Source organism: Fundulus heteroclitus, chromosome 1, assembly GCF_011125445.2.
Source record: "Fundulus heteroclitus isolate FHET01 chromosome 1, MU-UCD_Fhet_4.1, whole genome shotgun sequence".
NCBI classification, from domain to species: domain Eukaryota; kingdom Metazoa; phylum Chordata; class Actinopteri; order Cyprinodontiformes; family Fundulidae; genus Fundulus; species Fundulus heteroclitus.
In genome coordinates, this window is record NC_046361.1 from 16,953,719 (window position 1) to 16,974,159 (window position 20,441).

The window sequence follows — 20,441 nt, forward strand, 5'->3', positions numbered from 1 at the left end:
TAGCCGCGACTTCTCCCAACAACAGGCGTCCGTAGTTCTTTGAAAATGTTTATAGGAAAGTGTTCATTAGGTGTGTTGTTGTTCCTAAATGGGACGGGATACGTCCCAGGTACACTCCGCCGTCCTTGTATGGGCGCAACACGCAGGCTGTATTGTTCAGCCGGCATGTCTCAATGTCATTCGCCACCATTCACTCTTCATCTTCCCCCCATCATCCCTTCATGCCAAGGCTAATTTAATCCTGCGTTTATTGATTGTGGGAGCATTCTCCCAGGCTTTCTTTCAATTTACTTCAATTTCATCATCCCGGCGCACTTCAAGGCTGCCTCCTGGAAAAAAAGGGGAAGAAATTTTCTCGCTGCGAAGGTCCTGATTCGAGACCGCCGAAACAAATCCCACCACCGCCCTCCTCACTTCCTGCCCCTTTTCTCTTTTTGATGAGCTGCTCTTTCCCAGTTAAGTGGATTATTACAGTAGGGATAATTCTTGTCACATGGCATTATTTGGATGAGGTGAATAATTGAAATTTGTGTCTGAAAGGATTTTATCTGGATGAGAGGAAAGGGAGTGCTGGCAGGGATGGGAGGGACAGGAGGAAGAGAGCGCACACACACACACACACACACACACACACACACACACACACACACACACACACACACTTGTATAACATTCATGTGCACATGGCCATGTCAGACAGCGCAGTGTGTCAAACTGGGGACACCAGTCATGTTAACAGGTTGTGACTCACCTCGCCCAGATCAGGAGGCCCTGGCACACTGCATGGAGTCTCCTTAGTGGCAGAAGGGCCCAGCTCAGGGGGGGGGGGGGGGCATTGCCACAGCCTCTGGCACCACACAACCCAGAGGGGCACCTCTGGACCTGCAGCTACAGAGACCGTTTGAAAGACTCTTCCTCCTCAGTGGAGTGGGACATCAGTCGCTGCCAGCCGCTGCTGATGCCTTTTGGCCACTTCCATCCTGGCTTTTGTTAACCCCCCCCCCCCCCCCCCCCCCCCCCACACACACACACACACACACACACACACACCGTCCTTAGACCTTTTGCTCGCCCCAGCAGTGGCAAGTTCTTCTGCATTTTTGGTTGACTTGATTTATGCAGAAAATGAGAAGAAACCCTGAATTGTTTCCTTTTTTATATAGGACTCTGCTTCTGAATGATTTATTCCTGCAAATGTTGCTACAAAAGAGATTTTGGACTTTTTAAACATAAACCTCAACCTGGATTAAATACCATATGTTGCAAGCTTTTTTATTTTTTAAAAAGTGCTGCTCATTTCAGTTCCAGTAATTTGCTGCTTTCTAGTCAAAGTCTCCTATGAGTAAGTGCGGTTTTGTGACTGCACTATTTATATCAATAAACAGTTGCTTAAAGTCTATTTTGGGTTTATCAGGGGTTCTAAGGTGTGATGTTTTATGACTGTCAACTGGCCAAAACGAACACTGTGTTTTATTGCAATCCTTCCACGTTTCAATGCTGCTGTGGACAGATTTTAACCCAGTTTTCGTAGATTCATTCGTTTGCTTTGCATAATGCAAACCGGTAATTTGACCCTTCTTTAAAAAAAGTTGCATCTTTTTCTTGACTGCAGGATGCATCTTCTGAAATAGGGACTTAAGGAATAACAAACGACTGCACCGTGTAGGGTTTGAATACATTATTGCCAACTGAAACATAAACTAAATTTAGGTAATGACTTTTTTTTTTTATAGACCTGCAAAAACCCTGCATTAGTCTTCAGAGCAAAAACCCCAGAGGCCTTATATTCAGCTTAAAGGCATTCAGCAGCAAACGTTACAACGAATCTCGTCAAGGCAGTGACTCATAATATATTGGTCTAATCTCAAACATTGCGTCATGATCCTGATCAGAATCCATCATTTGTTGGTTATTGATCCATATACGGCTCAGTGATTGCACCTTATCTCTCCATCTCAGTTGCTCTGATCTGCATTTGTAGCCTTTAGAGTAACTGTAGGTGGGCAGATGGCTAATTGTCATATCAGCATAGGTGTACATTAGGCAAGCTATTTCTAGAACCCCGCAGCTATAGTCACTGTTTCACTGATGATATCCTAACCGTGTATTTTCATTCCCACGAACGAAACCCTTAAAATTCCCCATGACAAAAGTGACACATCTGCAGTAGCCTCACTGTGAAAGTTCCTGTCTTATAACATTTGTTTTTATATATATCTTTAGGTAATCTAAAAACAGCAATAGTTAGAGACTTACATTGAATTTTCCTTTAAAAATGTTTTTTAGGGCTATCTAGGTAATTATAATTTTGCTTTTAAAATTACTTTTACATAAAGAAAACACGGAAAGGATTCAGCAAAATTGAAGCTTGTTGTTCTTGTTGCAATGCGTCACCACCCAGTTTATTAGTGGCATTGAGGACATTTATGTACACAGGCGTTAGATTAAGACATATAAGATGCCGTATCCGGCAGATACGGCATCTTAAATGGCTCTGGGTTAGCATGGGAGACAAACAATGTCAAGGCCGGTGCCATCTGTAGATTGGTAGTTTTAATCTGGACCTGGAAACTGTAGGGCTGCAGTTAAATCTACCATGGCATAATCAAAGATAGTTTTCTTGCATATTTACGTATTTTGTGATTAAAAATGTACAAATCATAGGTGTAATCCAAATGTTTGCTCCTTTAAAAAAAATGTGGCCTTTGGTCTAACATGTAAAATTTCATCAAAAATGTAGAAAGATTTGACTGATCTAAATGAAATGTGTTTTTGTCTGGAAATTAATTCAAAAATGTTTAGCAAAATCCTTCATTTTCCTGCTAAAGACCAGCCTGATGGAAAGGAGAAGCTAACGAGCAGTACCTGGTCTCACCCGGCGCGCGGTGCGTGCTTTTATGGTCTGGTTTGCAGGTGATCTGCACCAGGGTTCGTCAAAGCAGTAACCCTCAACCCAGGCCTCAGATGACTAAACGGTTGTTTGTCTGTAAGCATGCAAGCGGGCGTGTGCGGTTTATGTGTGCTGTAAGGTGCAGCGCTGTCAGTCAAGCGCACGCGCGTGCGTGTTGGCACACATACCGGGTGCGTGTTCTGTGTTTAGGTTTGGGGATTTTAGGACAGCAGAGGGAGGAGGAAAAGAATTGTAAGGAGAACATCCGCGGTCTCACAGCAACTTCAAAAGCTCTGCTTCCCCGGGATATTAAGCGACTGTGATGAAAAATTTAGCAAGCGTTAAATAAGCCGCTTTGAAGTGATCTGTTTTGGCTCAGCAGTCTTCAAATTTCCGTAGCCCCTCTGCTACAGTGTAGCCGCCTCGGTCTGAAGGGAGAGTTGGGGGGGGGCTGAAGATGATTGTGTTCAGGGTAAGTATTTGGGTTGGTTAGCTGAGGCCAAGCTAACAGTAACTAGTAGCGCAGGAGGGACCGCTGTAGCTACTGTAGCCTCCTCCGTCAGAGTTTCCCCTCCTCACTGTCGGCTCTTTCGCTGCATCCCAGGAGGGGCTGGCTGACAGATGTGGCTCATATGTTGCTTGTGAAAAAAAAAAGAAAAAGATTTTTTTTTTTTCTGTGCTTCCATGTGGGTGTAAGACTAATGTAAAACAGCAGTGTTACCAGGAAGTCAAAGGTTGAACTGAGGTCTTAGTTAGAATATGCCTCTTAAAACATGTTTGCAGTGCCTTGCAGAAGTATCCCTTCCTCTTGAACCCGTTCACAGTTTGTCAGGGTTTCAACCACGAATATCTATGTGTTTTATTGAGATTCTACATCCTGGTAAAACACCAACCAATGCATGGCCATGAAGTGTGTGAAAATCATACTTGGTTTTCAATTTCTTTCTACGAATAACCGTTAAAAGTGTGTCAAGCATTTCTCATGTCCTCTCTAGAGTCGGTATTTAGTAGAAACACATTTTGCCTCAGTTGTAGCTTCGAGTATTGTGGCCGTATCTTCCCAGCAGCTTTTACATTCAACGACTTTTCTTTACAAAAATCACTCAAAATCAGTTCGATCAGACGGAGAGTGCCTGTGGGCATCGGTTTTCAGGTCTTGCCCAAAGATTCGTAGATGGATTTAGGTCGAAGCCATTTTCTAACACTTTCATCTAAACCGTCTCGTCGTGGCTCTGACTGCGTGTTCGTCGTCCTGCTGGAAGGTGAACCCCTGCCCCAGTCTTTAGTCTCTTGGAAGGCTGCCCATGGTTTCTTGCAGGACTTCCCTCTATTTAGCTCCGTGCATCCTCCCATCAACTCTGACCAGCTTCCCCTGCCCTGCTGAAGAAAAGCAAGATGCCATTTCACAGCGAGGATGGTGTGTTCAGGCTTTTTTTATTTTTTTTGGTCACACAAAGCAGTTTGTATGTTTGCCAACAAGGCCAGTTTTAGTCCCCTCTGACCAAAACATCTTTCTCATGTTTTCTGTGTGCATTTTGCTTGTGAACAAAGTGCAGCAAGGACTTCTTCTTAGGGATGAACGATGTATCTGCACTGTGGGGTGTTCAACTTAAGCAGAGAAATGATTTCAGTGCTGGGATGGTTTTTTCACAGTGTTGAAAGAATATGAGCATATATATATATATATATATATATATATATATATATATATATATATATATATATATATATATATGAAACTCCAATATTTGGAGAGCAGAAGTAATAATTATCCTGTCAACATGTTCTCCCACTGAGCTGTGGGTCTAAGCTGCTCCTCCAGTCTTCTAGCTGCTTCTCTACATAATTCACTGTTTGCCTAGGCTGTGAGTTTAGGTCATTAACGGTGTCTTCGTAGGTTTTGCAGTTGTGCCAATGGATCGAACAGTGCTGCTTGGGATGTTCAAAGCTTAAGATATCGCTTTAAACCTGCAACTCGTTAGATGAACTGTGTAACAATTCTCCCTGACCTGCTTGCTGTGTTTCTTTGTCTGTTTGTCCTCTAATGTTCCCATAAAACCCTTCCAGGCTGAACAGAACAGCTGGCTTTATACTGACATTAAATTATACATTTCTAATTAGGGCACTTTTGAAGGCAGTTGATTGCACTGGATTTTATTTTGTAATCAAAGAGGGGCTGAAAATATGCATGCCACACATTTCAGATTTTTATTTGGAAAACGTGTTGAAGAAACGTTCATGTGTAATCAACTTTGCATTAGTTTGTGTAAGTGGAACAAAGCCCGCAACATGTCTAATTGTAAAGTGGGGTGTGATTACTTTTATAGTACGTGTATGCTTTCTGTGTATTGTTTAGATGCTTTGTTTAACTCCTCAGAAATATACAAAACCCGGAAATTACAAGTTTCTTCAAAGCAATTCCAATTAAGTGTTTAACTTCTCAGCCACCATTAACCAAAAAAAAAAAAAAACAAGAACTTCATATCTTGTTTGAAAATTCAGATATGTAATTATTTCCCATGAATCACTTTTAAAGGCCATCGTTTTAATTTTTGAGAACTGCAGGTTTCAACATGCTTCAAATTAATTATTGGGGCAGAATATGAAATGAGAGCCGGTAATGGGTCCGGTAAGTTAACTCCATTCTGTCAAGAAACCGGGCTACCGTTCAGTTAGCCAAGGGAACCTTCTCAGAGATTTCCCCCCTTTTTTTTTTTCTTCCTTCTTTGCTCATTACTTTAATTGTAATTGTAATCCTTTATTGGAGCTGTCTGCAGTAAAGGAGAGTTATGGTCCGAGCGAGGGCGCTAGCAATGGAGATATTTCATGATTATTGGGGAAGACGGTCACTAGGTGGCAGCCACTCGTTAGGTCCCACTGTAATTACTGAGTGGAAAGTCGTTGTGAGAAAAAGTGTGTGCGTGGATTCAAGGTTGTGAGGCCAGAGATTTCACAAATTTTCACACTTCTGCTGAAATGGAGACAAAACGATGTTTATCTGATCAGTGATCTGATTTTCCTGTGTTGGTTGTAAACCGGTTATACACACGCTGCACAAACCTGATAAAAGGCACCAACTTTCATTTCTATAAATAACATCATTGTAAAGGCACTAATATGCCTGATAGTGGGGGGTGAGGGGGTGGGGGGGTGATGGATAGATGGAAGTGAAAACCGTGGGGTCACCGGTGCGCAGCTGGCCGTCTGTTTCAGCGGTCGTGGTTGAGTTTTCTCTTCGAAAAGCACAAAAGCCCAATTCTCTGTTTCACAGCGCTTATTGTGCGCAATGCTGTTTGTTTCCGTGGTTAATGACACAGGAAGGGCCCTCCGTTTTATTGTTGCTGTGTTGCACTTTTTTTTTTTTTTTTTTTTTTTTCCTCCTGGTCTCCGTGCCGCCTCCTTAGAGGACTCTGTATGAATTCTCACTGTCATGTCCAAGGACGAGTGGCGCAGGGTCAGCTAATTGCTTTTATGATTATGATTTCACGTCGGATTTATTGTGCACGCTCGGAGCACATCTTCCAGGTCCTGCCGACGTTGCGGGCTTCAGGATGAGGGTGGGGGCAATGAGTTTACAGCTTCTGGCTGTGACTTCTTGTTTAAGTGCGGGTCACACTTTTTGACTCATTAGAGTTGAACGCAGGGGGTTGGGGGGTGAATCACACGGGCTTTTCCTGTAAAAGCGTCTCTTCTCTGTCAGTAACTGTACTTGTTTTGCTCATATTTGGCCACAGAAAGCCGTTTTATCGCTTTTGTCTCCAACATGTGCTAAAGTTTGGAGGTCATGAGTGTGGAATGAGACAGACAGGGATTTTGTTTTTTTTTTTTCTCTGCCGTTTGAACTTTTTTTTTTTTATGAGCCATAAATCTTTCATTTTCGTTTCTTTTTGCAGATGAAATGATTAAGCTTCTTCCACTCATAGTGTGCCAGAATTATCAACTGACTTTTTTTTTTTTCTTTCTTGATGTGTCTTTTTTTTTTTTTTTTTTTCGGGTCGGTTCCGCCCACCTCTTTGAAAAAGATGAGCACAGATGAGTCCAACCCATTAAAAAAAAAAAATCATTTTGTGGTCTCTGCCTTGCATGTTCAGCTGGACTCAATCTGCATCACAAACCCCTTTATAATAGCATCTTTATGCCATGAAAATGTCTCGGTGAGACGTTCACATTGCAGGGAGGCTGGGACGGTGCTCGCCGTGTCGCATAAAATCGTATATTTTAGGCAGATAGTCTCATGTCGCAGGTCGGCGCTCTTGATTTGTAGCTGCAGTTTGACCTCGCTCTGACCTCCCCGAGCCCGGTCGGCGGTGCGTCGGGTGACAGATGCAGCCTGGGAATATGGTTTGGATGTAGCTCCGCCGAGCTCGCAGGAATGTTCGAGTCATTTTTACGCAAAGTTCATTTTGGAGACATGTGTAAAGTCTGTGATTAGGCTGAATTCAATAAACTTTAATGAATACTTAGGACTTTATTTGGAGGGTTTTTGTCACAGCGAGTATATTAATGTTAACGGCTCGGTAACAAAGCTGTAATTTCCTATTCTCCCACAATTTAGTGAACTGTCACAATATGTTTACTTAAGAAATGATAGAAATACGACCCCAGTTTAATTACAGTGTAGCCATTTTGCCTCAATATACTTGGGAAAGTGGTCTTATTGAGCTAAGCTTTCTTTATACTCTCCATTCTGCTTTGTAATTACTTCAGCGTGATTTATTGTCTTTTCTTTGTGTTTATGGCTGTAAACTGCTCGAGTGAGTAAGTTGGTCTGAGAGCGGCTTGTCTCCTCGCAGCGAGGCTGGAAATCTCCCGACGAATCCGAGATGTCTCTGCTGTCAAGACTGCTCACATCGCTCTCAGCCTCCAATGTCACTTTCAAGGCATAATTACACAAGTTGTGTTGATTAGTATGAGAAGCAATTACGGCGGCTTTCCGCCGCAAATGGGGAATGTGATGGCTCTTGATTGACAGGAAGCATCCTGGTTTTAATAAGTAAATGACTATGGTAATTCAGGTACTGAGACCCTCTGATTTGTCAGCATATTTCTTTTTTTTTTTTTTTTTTTTTTGGGAGATGCCCTCTGATTTTTAATGAACATGAATTTGATTGAATCCCCGTTCATTTCCTCTGTCTCCGCGTTTGTCTGTCTTCTCTCAGGCCAGCTCGTGCTGTCATACAGGGGGCCTGCACTGATGCTTTCTACGCCATCCAGCCTCTTTGCAGAATCTATTCAACTTGCACAAAGACAAAAATAGATACCAAATACATAAAATGAGCAGCCTACGCTGTTCAAATTGCCTTTTAGCATCTTTCTCGCTCTCACAAGTGCAGAAATCAGAGGAAAAGAAATTATTTGTAATTGACACTTTGGGGAAATTTTTTTTTTTCCTCTTTTTATCTGGCTTCCCAGTAAGTTATTAGCTGTTAATTTGTCTGCAAGCTCCCCTACAGCGGCAGATATTTGTTCAAATACTAGGATCCCCTCAGCGCATTTGTAACTACACTTCTGAAAATGCTGCCTCGCCTAATTATGTAATATAATACTGCCTTTTAGGCAAGTTTCTTTTAATTGAATAATATTGGTGCCAGCTAAGGATAAGCAGCCGGAGCTGCAATGCTTAAAAGACCAAGCCCTACTGTGTGAAAGAGCCGTATAACGAAATACAGTACCACAGCAGGTTAAAGCTTCCTCACTTATGTGGGATTCTTTGACTAAGGGCCAAATATTTATGCCAAAACTTGATTGGCCCAACACTTAGCCTCATATTTCTTTCTTTGTTAACCACTGTTGGCCTAATCAAGTAATTCCCTGTTTGTCTTAGTAACCCCCTATAGAGTCATACATGCATACATATAAAATAATTTGCTCCCGCACTCTTTAGCCCAGCTGTAATTTATATGGATTGAATGAGTGCTGCATTGTGGAAAAGCACGAGTGGACCAAACGCTCGTTTGTCACCTCTAATAAATGTTGGAAATGTAAATTATGAACTTCTGCCTTCGGATGTAAATGCACTTTATCCCAGTCCCTTTAATGTAAACAGCTCAGTCCAATACATTAAAGGCAATGGAGGGAGGTGGGGGGGGGGGGGCAGTGGGGTATTAGATTTTGGATTTTGACTGTTTTCACAATCAATAACCAGCACAAAAGAGCTCAGATGGAGAATGTTCTAACATATCTGAAGTTGCCTTCATAAATTATTGCATGAAAGCAGGCTTGTACACCAAAAATGTAAATACATTAATGTTATTAATAATGTAGTGACTAATAGTTCTATCAAGACTGTAATAGCAGTTTAATGGAATATGACAGCAAGAATGTATTACACTTCGTACATTCAGACGGGACCTCACATGACATTTATCAGATTTCTGTAACAATTTTTTTGATTATTTTGTAAAGTTAATTGCTTCTTTTCCCCTGAACGTCTTCTCCGGGAGAGGGACTGAAAAAAAAAAAAAAGGAAAAAAAATACTGGTAATGGATATTAATTAATATGTGTCAGTTTCTTGGGTTTGATTAAAAATAATGAAAGCAAAATGCTAATAGGATTTCAGCGTTTCACTGTGTGTGGCGGCCTGAGATTGGGGCTTTATCTGGGGAATCTGGAAAGATAGTGTGAAAGTGTCTTAGCAGAAATGAAAAGGATGTGGAGCACAAACTGAGATAAATCTTCTTTAAACCCCCTAAAAACAAAAGAGCACTTGCGCAACTGATCACGCTAGCTTAAGAAATGCGGTCAGGAAGTGGATTAGCAGCGTGTCACAGTTTTAAATGATTTGAACCTTCATAGGGATGAGCTGGTTGCAAATATCCAGTTCTAAAACAAAGTTTGTGAAAAGTGCCCATTTCAAAATATCTGTTCATGTGGTTAATGGTATAACGCTTTCATCAAGTCCTGAGGACCTCAATGCACCTTATGCTACATTCAGTCATTCACCCTTTCACTCACACGCTGATAGTGCTGAGCTACATCGTAGCTAGAGCTGCCCTGGAGCAGACTGAGAGCTGCCATACAATCTTTGCCACCGGGCCCACTGACCACCATCAGCAAGCAAAGTAGGTGAAGTGTCCTGCCCAAGGGCAAAACCACTGAGACGGTTGAACTGGCAACCTGCTGGTTATAGGACAAACTCCCTAGCTCATGCTCCACTGTTACGCCTATATTGTCCCAGTGGTTTAAAGTCCTTTTAATGAAATGCTGAAGAAAGTTTTTCTTACCGGGCTGCTTAGAGCATAGAATAACGCAGCAACAGGTAGACTGTTGCTGTGCCCTGTAAGTTATGTGGCTGAAAGAAGGGTACTACATTTTCCCCGCACCTACAACTTAAGACTAAATTGGGTGTTTGGAAACATTTCCAGTTGCGGGAAACGTGGACACCCATGCCTTGGAATCTTAAGGAGTGCCACCGATCGACCGTATTATGAAACTACCAATTGGCACGTCTGTTAAAGGAACATATCATGGTTTTCAGTTCTTCCTTTTCACATTGAAATCATTCTGTTGTGGTCTATATAAAGTGGAACTGCAGTGCTTTGGTCTAAATTCCTTGGTAATTTACCCCAACATTCCCCATTTTACCCCTGTTCTGAGTCGCATCTGAGAGCAACCCATTTTGGTGCTGTCTCTTTAAATCTATGGGAGGCACTTCACACCCCACCTCCCTGCAGGTGACAGAGCATTCCACTCCGCCCAGCATCTTTTGTAGTATGGTGGGGGACAATAATGGACAGCTGAGGACTTATCCACTTGTAGCTTCGGCAACCTCCAGTTGCAATACAAAATTGTTCCGAAAAAATAAAAATGGATAATTCGCAAGACTGATAAGTGGAAAGTCCATGGCCTGTTTAGGAGTTCTGCAGCAAAAACTGTAATATTATATTTAAAAAAAAAATAGAAATAACAATAGAAAACAGAAAACAGCAAAAACTGAACTGCTTAACAAATATGACCCAAAAAGAATATAAACATCTCTACGCAATGCCTGGACAGACTAAGTTCAAATTTCCTGCACTCCTAGAGACTCAAAGTACACATCAAAATGTATTTAAGGGCTAAAAATGTCGATTTTGTATAATATGTCCACTTTAGAAGCTGGTTGCTGTACTTATAATTGTGCCGAAATTATTCATTATCCTGGCAGATTTAGGTTTTAAGTAATATTTTTTTAATTTTCAACACCTTTCTTCTGACTAGGAATAATATGAAAGTTTTGTAAAGTGTTTATAATTTCCGACTTGCCATTTCTGAAATTAGAATGTTAAAAAAGGATAATTTTTTAGCTTTTTTTTTTACTATCCTCTGACAGATGCCTGTTTTATTTTCCAATTGAACCAAATTGTTTCAGATAATTTTAAATCTAAATCTGCCAGAGGTTTGAATAATTTTAGGTAAACTATGCTTCTTGGTGAAATGCAGAATGCAGAATAATCTTTGCAAAAAACACGGCAGCGTTTTATGTTTCTTGTCTAAAGCAAAAAGCAACTAATAAATAACATTATTGTAATAGCAATTAGTAGGGTATATTAGTTTACCAGCTTTGTTGTCTTTCTGATCTCAGTTTAAACAGTAAAATAACGTCAGAGTTTGATGACAGTCTCAAACTGGTTAGTCTGTTTCTTTTTTTTTTTGTTCTTTTTTACTGAATAAAAAAAAGTCTCTTTGCATTGATAACTGTGTCAATGTCGCAATCCACTGCTGTCGTCCTGTAGATATCGTGGCCCAAAACCTTTCGTTTTCTCCACATTTTCCTACACTTTTCCACAAAACGAACACCTTTTTAAAGGCTTTCTTTGCGATGGGGCCAAGGTGTGGGGAACCAGCGAAGCAGAAGTTGGCACGGTTAAAAGAAGCCACCGTCGGGACTGGGTTAACTGACAATTATCCAACACCTGGACTGGCTGCCTTCCCCGGCTTGTGCGTCAACTCTGTCGACTTCTTGTTAATGTAGTGATTAACAGGAAGATTGCATTTGTTTTCCTGCATGCAGCTCTCCTGGCAGCACTACTTTGCTTTCTCTTTGATTAAAACAGTAGATGGATGGGTGCAATGTAGCTCAGTCATAAACTTCAAAGGGAAGGGTAAGCAGACAGTAACCACAGAATATAGAGTAGAAGATAAGACCCTCCTTTTATTTTTGCTCCCCAAGTAGTGTTTACTGTGTGCTTTGGGATTTAAAGTGAGGTATTATTGGCTTGAGGTCCTTTGTAAAGAGTCAGCCAACACAGACAGTTGTTAGAAGTCCTCCAGTATCCAATACTTGTATGTCTCCTATAAACAGAATGTCTTTCCTTATAAGGGTTTATGTTTTTTTTTACATAACCGTCCTCCTCTCCGTCTCTCCTTGCTGCTCTTCTGCTACGTCACGGCTCTGGAAGTACATGGAAAGTGGTTTTAGGTGTCATGGGGATTAGGAAAAGGGAAGGGACTTTAAAAAAAAAAAAAAAAAAAAAAAAAGAAACAGCCTGTACTTTTGAAATGCAGAGTGGCATTGTCATGTGTTTTCTGTGTCAAGGTCGACGCAAAATGTCAGAACAGGTGTGTGTCTGCTGCTGAGCCGCTTGCCAACTCAGCCCCTCTGCTGTAACACGCCACCCCATGTGACATTATAGTAGTTCACTGTGGGTCGTCTCCTCTCCTCATTCATTCGGAGGAGCCCGGTGAAAGCGTGCATTCTCCTCCTGCTGCCACGTGACGGTCTGCTGATGGTTTGTAGACGGGCGTTGACGTCTGAAATCTGACGTCAGTCACCACAAAAGGTGCACCAGTTGGTCATCACTTTCGTTTCTCTTTTGATTCAGGTTCTTCCTGTTTATTGAGCCGATGCTGGTTTTTATCTTGTTTTAGCATCTCATTATCGATCAGGTCAGTAAGCAGGGATATGGTTCCTTTGTCGCTGTGTATATTCTTGAAAATACAATTTCAAAAGACTTCCGAAGTTTCTAAATCCAATATGTTGAATGACACATAGGTTGAAAATAAAAGGTTTGAACAGATGAACTTTTCTGCACTTTTCTGTTCAACCCTTCCTGTTTTTTTTTTTGGTTTTTTTTGCCCAGTCTTGCTCTTGCTCTCACTCTCCTACAGCCTGAATGGGGAAAAAAGGGCCATCTTCACTTGATCCGTATCTTAAACACCCAATACTGAAAACGACTTGAGTTTTCACCGAGTATGAACTTTCACATTGAAGGGAGTCGTTACCTTGACCTGGTTGCTGGAAATCGGCTGGTTTCTCAGTTTTAAAAGCCGGCGATCGGAACAAACTGTATCACACAATTATGTCGCAAAACCTGAAATCTCGGTCTGAGCTTCTCAGAAAAGGCGGATAATGTTCAGGTGGCGCAAATAAATATGCTTTTGTCGTTTTCAAACCACCACATCCTCCTCTGTTTAGCCGAACAGGTTACGGAAGGGTGAAATGCCGAATTCTTATTGGATCTGACGAGCTGTCTTTTCTTCCTTCCTGATTGGGCTTAATGAGATGAAAGGCAAATGCTACTTCTCTGACCCTGTTTTTTTTTTTTTTTTTTTTCATGCTGTCAGCAATGTGCTGTTTGTGTTCTTATCGCGTTCTCTCAAAGCGAGACCGTTGCTGCTGGTAGTTGGGCGCCCTCAGAAAACAAGCATTTAGCCAGCATTTTCCCCTAGTTGCTTAGTGGGATCCTTTCCATGGCGTGCATGTTCTCCTTTTGGAGAAAAAAAATAAAGACAAAGGCCCTTAAGTTTCCTCCCTCATTTGATGGTGATTTCATCCCGACTTGTCTGCCACTGTGGATGTGTGGCCCATTGTCTTGGCAAGTGTGTCTAAATGTATTTGACAGGTCTCAGTGAAAGACAGGCCGCAAGGGTAAACTGCCAGCCCTCTTCCTCCCCCCCCTTTTCTGCTCGGCTCCACCCCGTCCCGCCCTTCCCCAGTAGATGGCGATGTTTATCTACTCTGGCTTCGCTCTGGACTAGACGTGTCTCTCTCTTAACGCAGTCCGCCCGTCGCCTCGCGCCTGCTTTCTGAGGAAAGAGGGGTCTCACCCCGTGTGCAGGGTCATGCCACCAATTCCTGGTCCCCCTTTGAGGACCATGAAATTGCTGATCCAAAACACATGATTAGAGTATTCAGCCTGGCGACTGGAGAAGAGTTGACACACGATTACAATGTCACCACAATGTCACAATCTGTCGAGCCGCGTTGGTGAGGGCGTTTCGGCAGTACTGTGTATCTAAGATGGGATATTTGATAGAAAAAAATGCTTTTTTTAGTTTTTAATAGTCAGGTGCTAAAACTGGAATAGGAGGCCAACCGAGTGCATCTTTCGCCTTCATTTCCCCATCAAAGGGTTTAGGTTGAAACTTGGCTCAGTGTGTGTTAATATTAGAGAGAGTGTGTGTCTCTCTGTGTCGCTGAGCACCTCCTCAGTGAGAGGAGCGGCTTGGATCACTGGAGGAGGATAGGCTTGTCACTGTAAGTTGCCCGTGACGGAGGCGGCTCTTCCTCCTGACACCGCAACACAACTTCTGTGGTGTGTCGCTCGGACACAGGCGCTGCATTGTTTGCTGCCGGTGCCGCTCGCGTTTTGCCTCAATCAGCTAATAGGATGTGACAGCCCGGCGGGCCTTGATGACATGAAGGACAACACATAGAGCAGCGGCGGTTTTAAGGAAACCCTTTGTTTTTCTTGATCTTGATCTTTGGTGATCCCAGTCCTCCTCCGTTCACAGAGGAATAACATCTATGAGCACATAATAGTTTTGTGGAACAGGTTGCCGCCTTATTTCTCTGAATAGGTTAATGTTAGTCTGAAGGCCTTTTTATGTAAAGGTTGTAAATTATAATATCGAAATGCAATTTATTTCAATATTTAAATTTAAAGCTTAAAACTTATTTATAGGTAAATTACACACGCAATAATATATTTTAAGCATTTTTTTCCCTGTTCATTTAGGCAACAATAACCCAAAACGCAGTTTCTCAAAAAAATTGTAATATAACTCAAGACCAGCAAGAAATACAGAAATAAAATGTAAACCTCTCGCTGGTTTTCCAGCCTGGATTCTGTCTCTCTCCACTCTTCCTCTGTTCTCTGGGACCTTTATTTCCAAATGAAATGCAGAATTAGCCTCTGTTTAAAAAGAGTCTTTGAACCACTAACCCATTGTCCCGTCCTTTTTCTCCTTAACACAGGTAAGACCCTTCCAACTGAATATCTAGTCTCCGAGTAGCTTCAAACAACTAATACGATGATTGTAGCCCTGGTCTGTTGTCCACCTGGTGGTTCTGGAGCGTGGTGTCCCCCCCAAAAACTCCACTCGGCCCACTTGGAACCCAGGCAGAGTAAATACAAAAAATGGAGCTGGTACCGAGTTCCAGTGCCTAATGGGAAACCCTAAAAACCACGTGGAGCTCGGTCAAGTTGAGTCGGGCCATGTAGGTGCTGGTGACAAAGGGGGGCCTTGTGGGGGGTTCCAATGACACCTGTCATTTTTATTTATTTTTTTCATTACCTTTTAAGCCATAATCTTTCTAATTAACATAAATACACACCTCAGATAATCATTTTGTGGTTAATGAATCTGATATACTCTGAGTTTCACTTTCTGAATGAAAACAGTGGAATTTATGAACCTTTTGGCTAAATTCTAATTTACTGCGATATATTTCTGCGTAGTTAGAATTTAAAGTAAACTCATGTTAATTTACCCTTACACTCTAAAAATATTTACTGTGTGTAAAGTTTCACCTTTTTTGAATTAAATTACTGGAATTGGTTGCCTTCTGCGTGATATTCAAATTTATTGAGATGCACCTTATGTACAACGTGACATTTTCTGAGCAACTAATAATTACTTTTTATGCCTTTTTGATGCAACCGTTAATAATGCGTTAGTCAATTAATAACCAGTTGTTGCACCTTCTGTAAAAAAAAAGAACATTTGCATTGGAAACTTTTGAGGTCATGGCTGAAAGGCACGTATGATGATATCATCGACATAGCGTCAGTACAGCTTTTGTTCTGCGAGATAAGACATTTCTGTTGCAAAATCAGTAGCCGTGATCTCTGATGATTAGTTTTATAGGAAGGCCTTTGTGTTTTACTGTTTTTTAGACATTTTTCCGACGTATTGACGTGTCGTTTCTGAACCGAACTTATTTTTTTTAAAATTTTGAACTTTTTTTTTTTTTTTTCCGCTGGTTCATTTCAAAACCACACAAAGAGCCCACCCTTCGGAGATTTTTAGTATCAAACTGAGCTGTCTCTTTACTTTAATCTGTTTACTCACAGGTACTAAAATGCATGCAGAGTTGCTTGTCACAGAATGTCATCGCTAACTGCAAAAGGAGAGAAACAAAAAAAAGAAAAAGAAAAGCTTCGAATTACAGGAAAGAGGCACTGCATTAAAGAACAAAGGAGATCGATGGCAGTACATTAAATTTTATGCGAATGGAAAAAAAAATCAACTAATTAAAATTGATTACTCCTGCTTTGTAAATGTGTTTCTGAATTAAATTATTGTATGAAAACATTTTGACCAATTGAGGAGCTGAGGAAGTATCCATTACTGGATTGCAGCTGAGAAGGGGCAGGAATGTTTTGTGGTAGCTAAGTAGTTTGTTGTGCTCGACTGCGACTCTCCTCCCCCCCACTCCCCGTCTCCCCCTGCCGCTAAAGTGCCACGGGTTAATCTCTGATGACCCTCATCTCTCAGAGCAGCTCCAGACTCACCGTTTGGGCCTTTTACCTGAATTAAAAGGAACATCTTAGTTATAAAAGTATTTTTCTAAAGGAAAAAAGAGGTTTTGCTCCTCTTGAGAGAAAAACGGCTCTTTGGGCTTTCAGGCCAACATTGAGGGGGTTGTCCTTATCTAAACTGTCATCTACATCTCTAGTTCACTAAGGGCAACCCCTGACAGGGCCACTGAAAGTTGCACATAAAAAAAACAAAAAAAAAAAAACAAAGTCAGAGTTTGCTTTATATCTGTTGAGTTAGTTTTGCATGGGCTGGGTGCAACACGTTTGTCTTGAAAGAAAAGCCGGGACTTTGTTGCTTTGTGCTGTTCTTAAAACCCTCGAATTTGACATAAAACAGAGTGATACCCTTTTTCGAAAATGAACGATTTGCAATGTAAAATAAACGAGGCAAACACGCGATCTGACACGTGCTTATCAAACGGATTCATGAAACACGGCCGATCGTTGTAGCGGTTGCAGAAAATTCCTTGAAAAACGAAGATGTTTTCATCTCCGGTCTCATCTGTTCTCTGCGCAGATCGACTGCGGCCTCGTCGGCTGAGTTACCCGGCCTTTTCGGCGTTTCACGCCCTCTAACCTATTCAACGTTTCCATGTTTGCGGTGGCAAATCTCTGACAGTGAAGTGCTTCTGGATGGAAAGTTTGGTCTGGAAACGTAGTGGTCTTTTCAAAAAAACAACTACTTGATTTCCGTCCAACATACCCCCACCTCCTTTACAAATTGCATAATGCGCTTTTGATGTCATGTTCGCAGCCCTGCCCGTGGCTCTGACACTGATACAGTGCTGTATGTTGTTATTTTTAAACCTTTGCATAGCAAATGTCAATGATGTTTTCCATGACCCTTTTTTCATCTTCAGTAACGTTGATTCTAACCTTTAAATTCAAAACACTGGGTTCATTCAGTAATAATTAACTATATTTCAGTCGGCATATTTCTTCAGAAACTAACCGGTTTTGCATTTGTTTGTAGTGTGAAGGTTTTCTCACGTTACTAAAGAAGCACTTCAAACAAATACGTAAAGCATGAAGCAACAACCTTCTCTGTTGGTCCATCTCCTGCTGGGCCCTTAAAGCTCCTGCAGTCTCTGAACAACTGAGTGTTAGCTAAACGGTCGGGTCAGCACCTCCCTTCCTGATGTCTCACAGGGTCAATAACTCCCCATAGCTGCTCCCACGAGGCCTTGCCGTTTCCCGCTAAAGGTCGACATTTAGGCAGGAAAGGTGTCACAATTAGAAGGCCGTTTAAACCTGCTCTTTTAAAAAGATTAAAAAGCACCGTTGGCCACATCAAGCAGTCAGGCCACCAAAGGAAATACAATAATTGCATTAAAACTTAATTCCTTTCTCGCTGGGCTCTGATATCAGAACAGTATTGGGTTAAGTCATTTAAGACAGCTGCCCCTAATAGCAAATCACCCATGAAAGCACCAAATTAATATAGAGCTTCATTTTTTTTTTTTTTTTTTTTTTGCCGTCTCACATTCTCTCGCTTTTGGTCCCCCCAAACATGGTTCGAAGTGGGGAAATTTGAGACCGTCTTAACACGATTTTTGATCATGTCTACCAGTCTGTTATTATATCAGGGGCACTTCACAAATGCACAGGCCAGGGCAATTTGCAATGAATTGATTCACACTGAGACTGAATCCTATACTTGCTAATGATTTTTCTTTTAGCCCTCGACTGCACCGCGACCCAACTTTTTATTCTACAATGTCCTCTGAACGCAGAGAAAGAAGAAAGGGTTTTAAAATAGTTTCATTAATATGTGATATTATTCTGCTTTAAAGTCAAATTTAGGATGGGAAATTTGCGTAGCTGTTGCGCAGTTCGCTGTCTTTGTGAAAATCTACTAGTTTATCCACAGGAAAGCTGTAATCAGAAACCAATGAGCGCATCAAGAAACCTTGAATTAAATGCACTAATGTCACAATGTTGGCAACTAGGCTTGTTTCTGATTACCGATAAGTATAGGAATGTTTTCAACTTTTTTGGTTCAAGAGAAACTGCCAGAGAGACTAATTTTTTGTTTGCTTATGGTATGGAGTAGCACAGTGTTCCCCATCCCCCACTTGTTGCTGTGCACTGCCGGCTCATTCACTTTAACTGTTGGGGATAAAGAGAACTGAGCCATGAACAAAATGACTCTCTTGTATTTATTATAATCTACACCAGCAGCATCTACCCATTCTAGTAAAAAGCTTAGTAAAAATCGATGTGTCGTCAGCTAGCCCAATGTCTGTTCGCCTTTAATCGGTTTTAAAGTTAACCTAGATGTAAAACCGCTGGAGTCACATGCCAGAGCTGAAAAATCCCAAAACTTAAGGGTATTATTTATCATTTTGTCAACTTAAGTTAATTAAACTACCCAGCAGTAAAGGAGTTACCCAGATATTTTTTTGTAATCAATGTTGGTCTGAAATTGAAATTATACAAGTCTTAATCAGATTTCCAAAAGTAAAGAAAAATAACACTTGTTAATCAGCTGACTGCTGATAGTGTCTTTATGTTGTTCTAGGCGGGAGTACGCAAATTGTTGCGGTGCTAACTACTATTAGCAGGTTAGCATATAACAATGTTTTTCTCAGTTTTCTTTACCCATTTTATGTTTTCAGAATCAGAATCAGACATACTTTAATAATCCCAGAGGGAAATTCTTTAATTCAAACACCAAACATGTTTGTGGGTAGCTATTGTATAGTAATATGTGGACCTCTGTTTAATATTTTACAAATCATCAAAAGAACTAACAACTAGTTTATACCCGCAAATTTCACCACATTCTTTTTTTTTTCACTCAGCAGCCACACTGGATACTGAACTGGGGGGGGGGTGCTGCTCTGCAGACTGTGACTTTCTGAGTTGGAATTAAGACGTTTGGAGGCATTCTTTCAGCAGCTATTAATGCAGTTTAGATAATCCTCAACACTAGCTTTTTCTACATGTGTTACACTAAAGAGAAACCTTTATTTGCCATTGCTATTATACATCCTGATGAAATCAGTCTTCTGCATTTAACCCATTCCTTGGGGAGCAGTGGGCAGCTTTGCAGCGCCCGGGGAGCTATCTGGGGCTAAGGGTCTTGATCAGGGACCCAATTTAAACCGGGTTCTTGCAGCCTTCTCAGAATGTGCGTGCACTTCTCTAACCACTAGGCCATCACTTCCCTTTGTATCTAATCTGTAGTAGATTGTGCTTTAAGAAAGTGAATTTATAATTTACTAGCTAAATTTTAAAGTATTTATAGAAAAAGTAAATACGGAGATCCCCTGAAACCATGGTAGTTTTACTGAAGATCATCATACTATCAGAATCTGATACCAGCTCACATCCATTCAGAGGCCTTTTTTTTATTATAGTGTTGTTTCAAATCAGATGACTTAATAAGTCCTCATATTTGGATTGAAATATTTAGATTTAGAACCTCTGCATTTGAGAATCAACCGATTTAAAAATGTTTTTTTTTTACTTTCTTTCCCAGTGGCTTTCATTAAAGATGAGTCAAATTTTAAACTCAGTAGTGAAATCGTGAATTAACTGTTTCTGTTTCAACACATGTAGGATACTTAAAGGCTTTGCTGTTTCAGTGTAAAAAAGATCATAAAGTCCAAATGTTAAGGTAACCTACCTTCTCGCTATAGTGCACAGCTCCTGTATAGCATCCATAAGTCTTGCGGTATGTTATAGTTAAGTGCTGTTACTAGTTAGAGCAAAAATATACAACTGGTTACACAGATTCCCTCAGGCGTCCATCCCTGCGGTTCGAACTTAATTGGATTCCAACCTCATTTTGTGCAGTTGG

At 41.2% G+C, this 20,441-nt stretch overlaps 1 protein-coding gene across 2 annotated transcripts in view; it reads left to right on the forward strand.

Annotated features, from left to right (window-relative positions):
• pex14 (peroxisomal biogenesis factor 14) overlaps window positions 1-20,441 on the forward strand; it is a 76,960-nt gene that overhangs the window by 4,168 nt on the left and 52,351 nt on the right. The window lies entirely within an intron of this gene.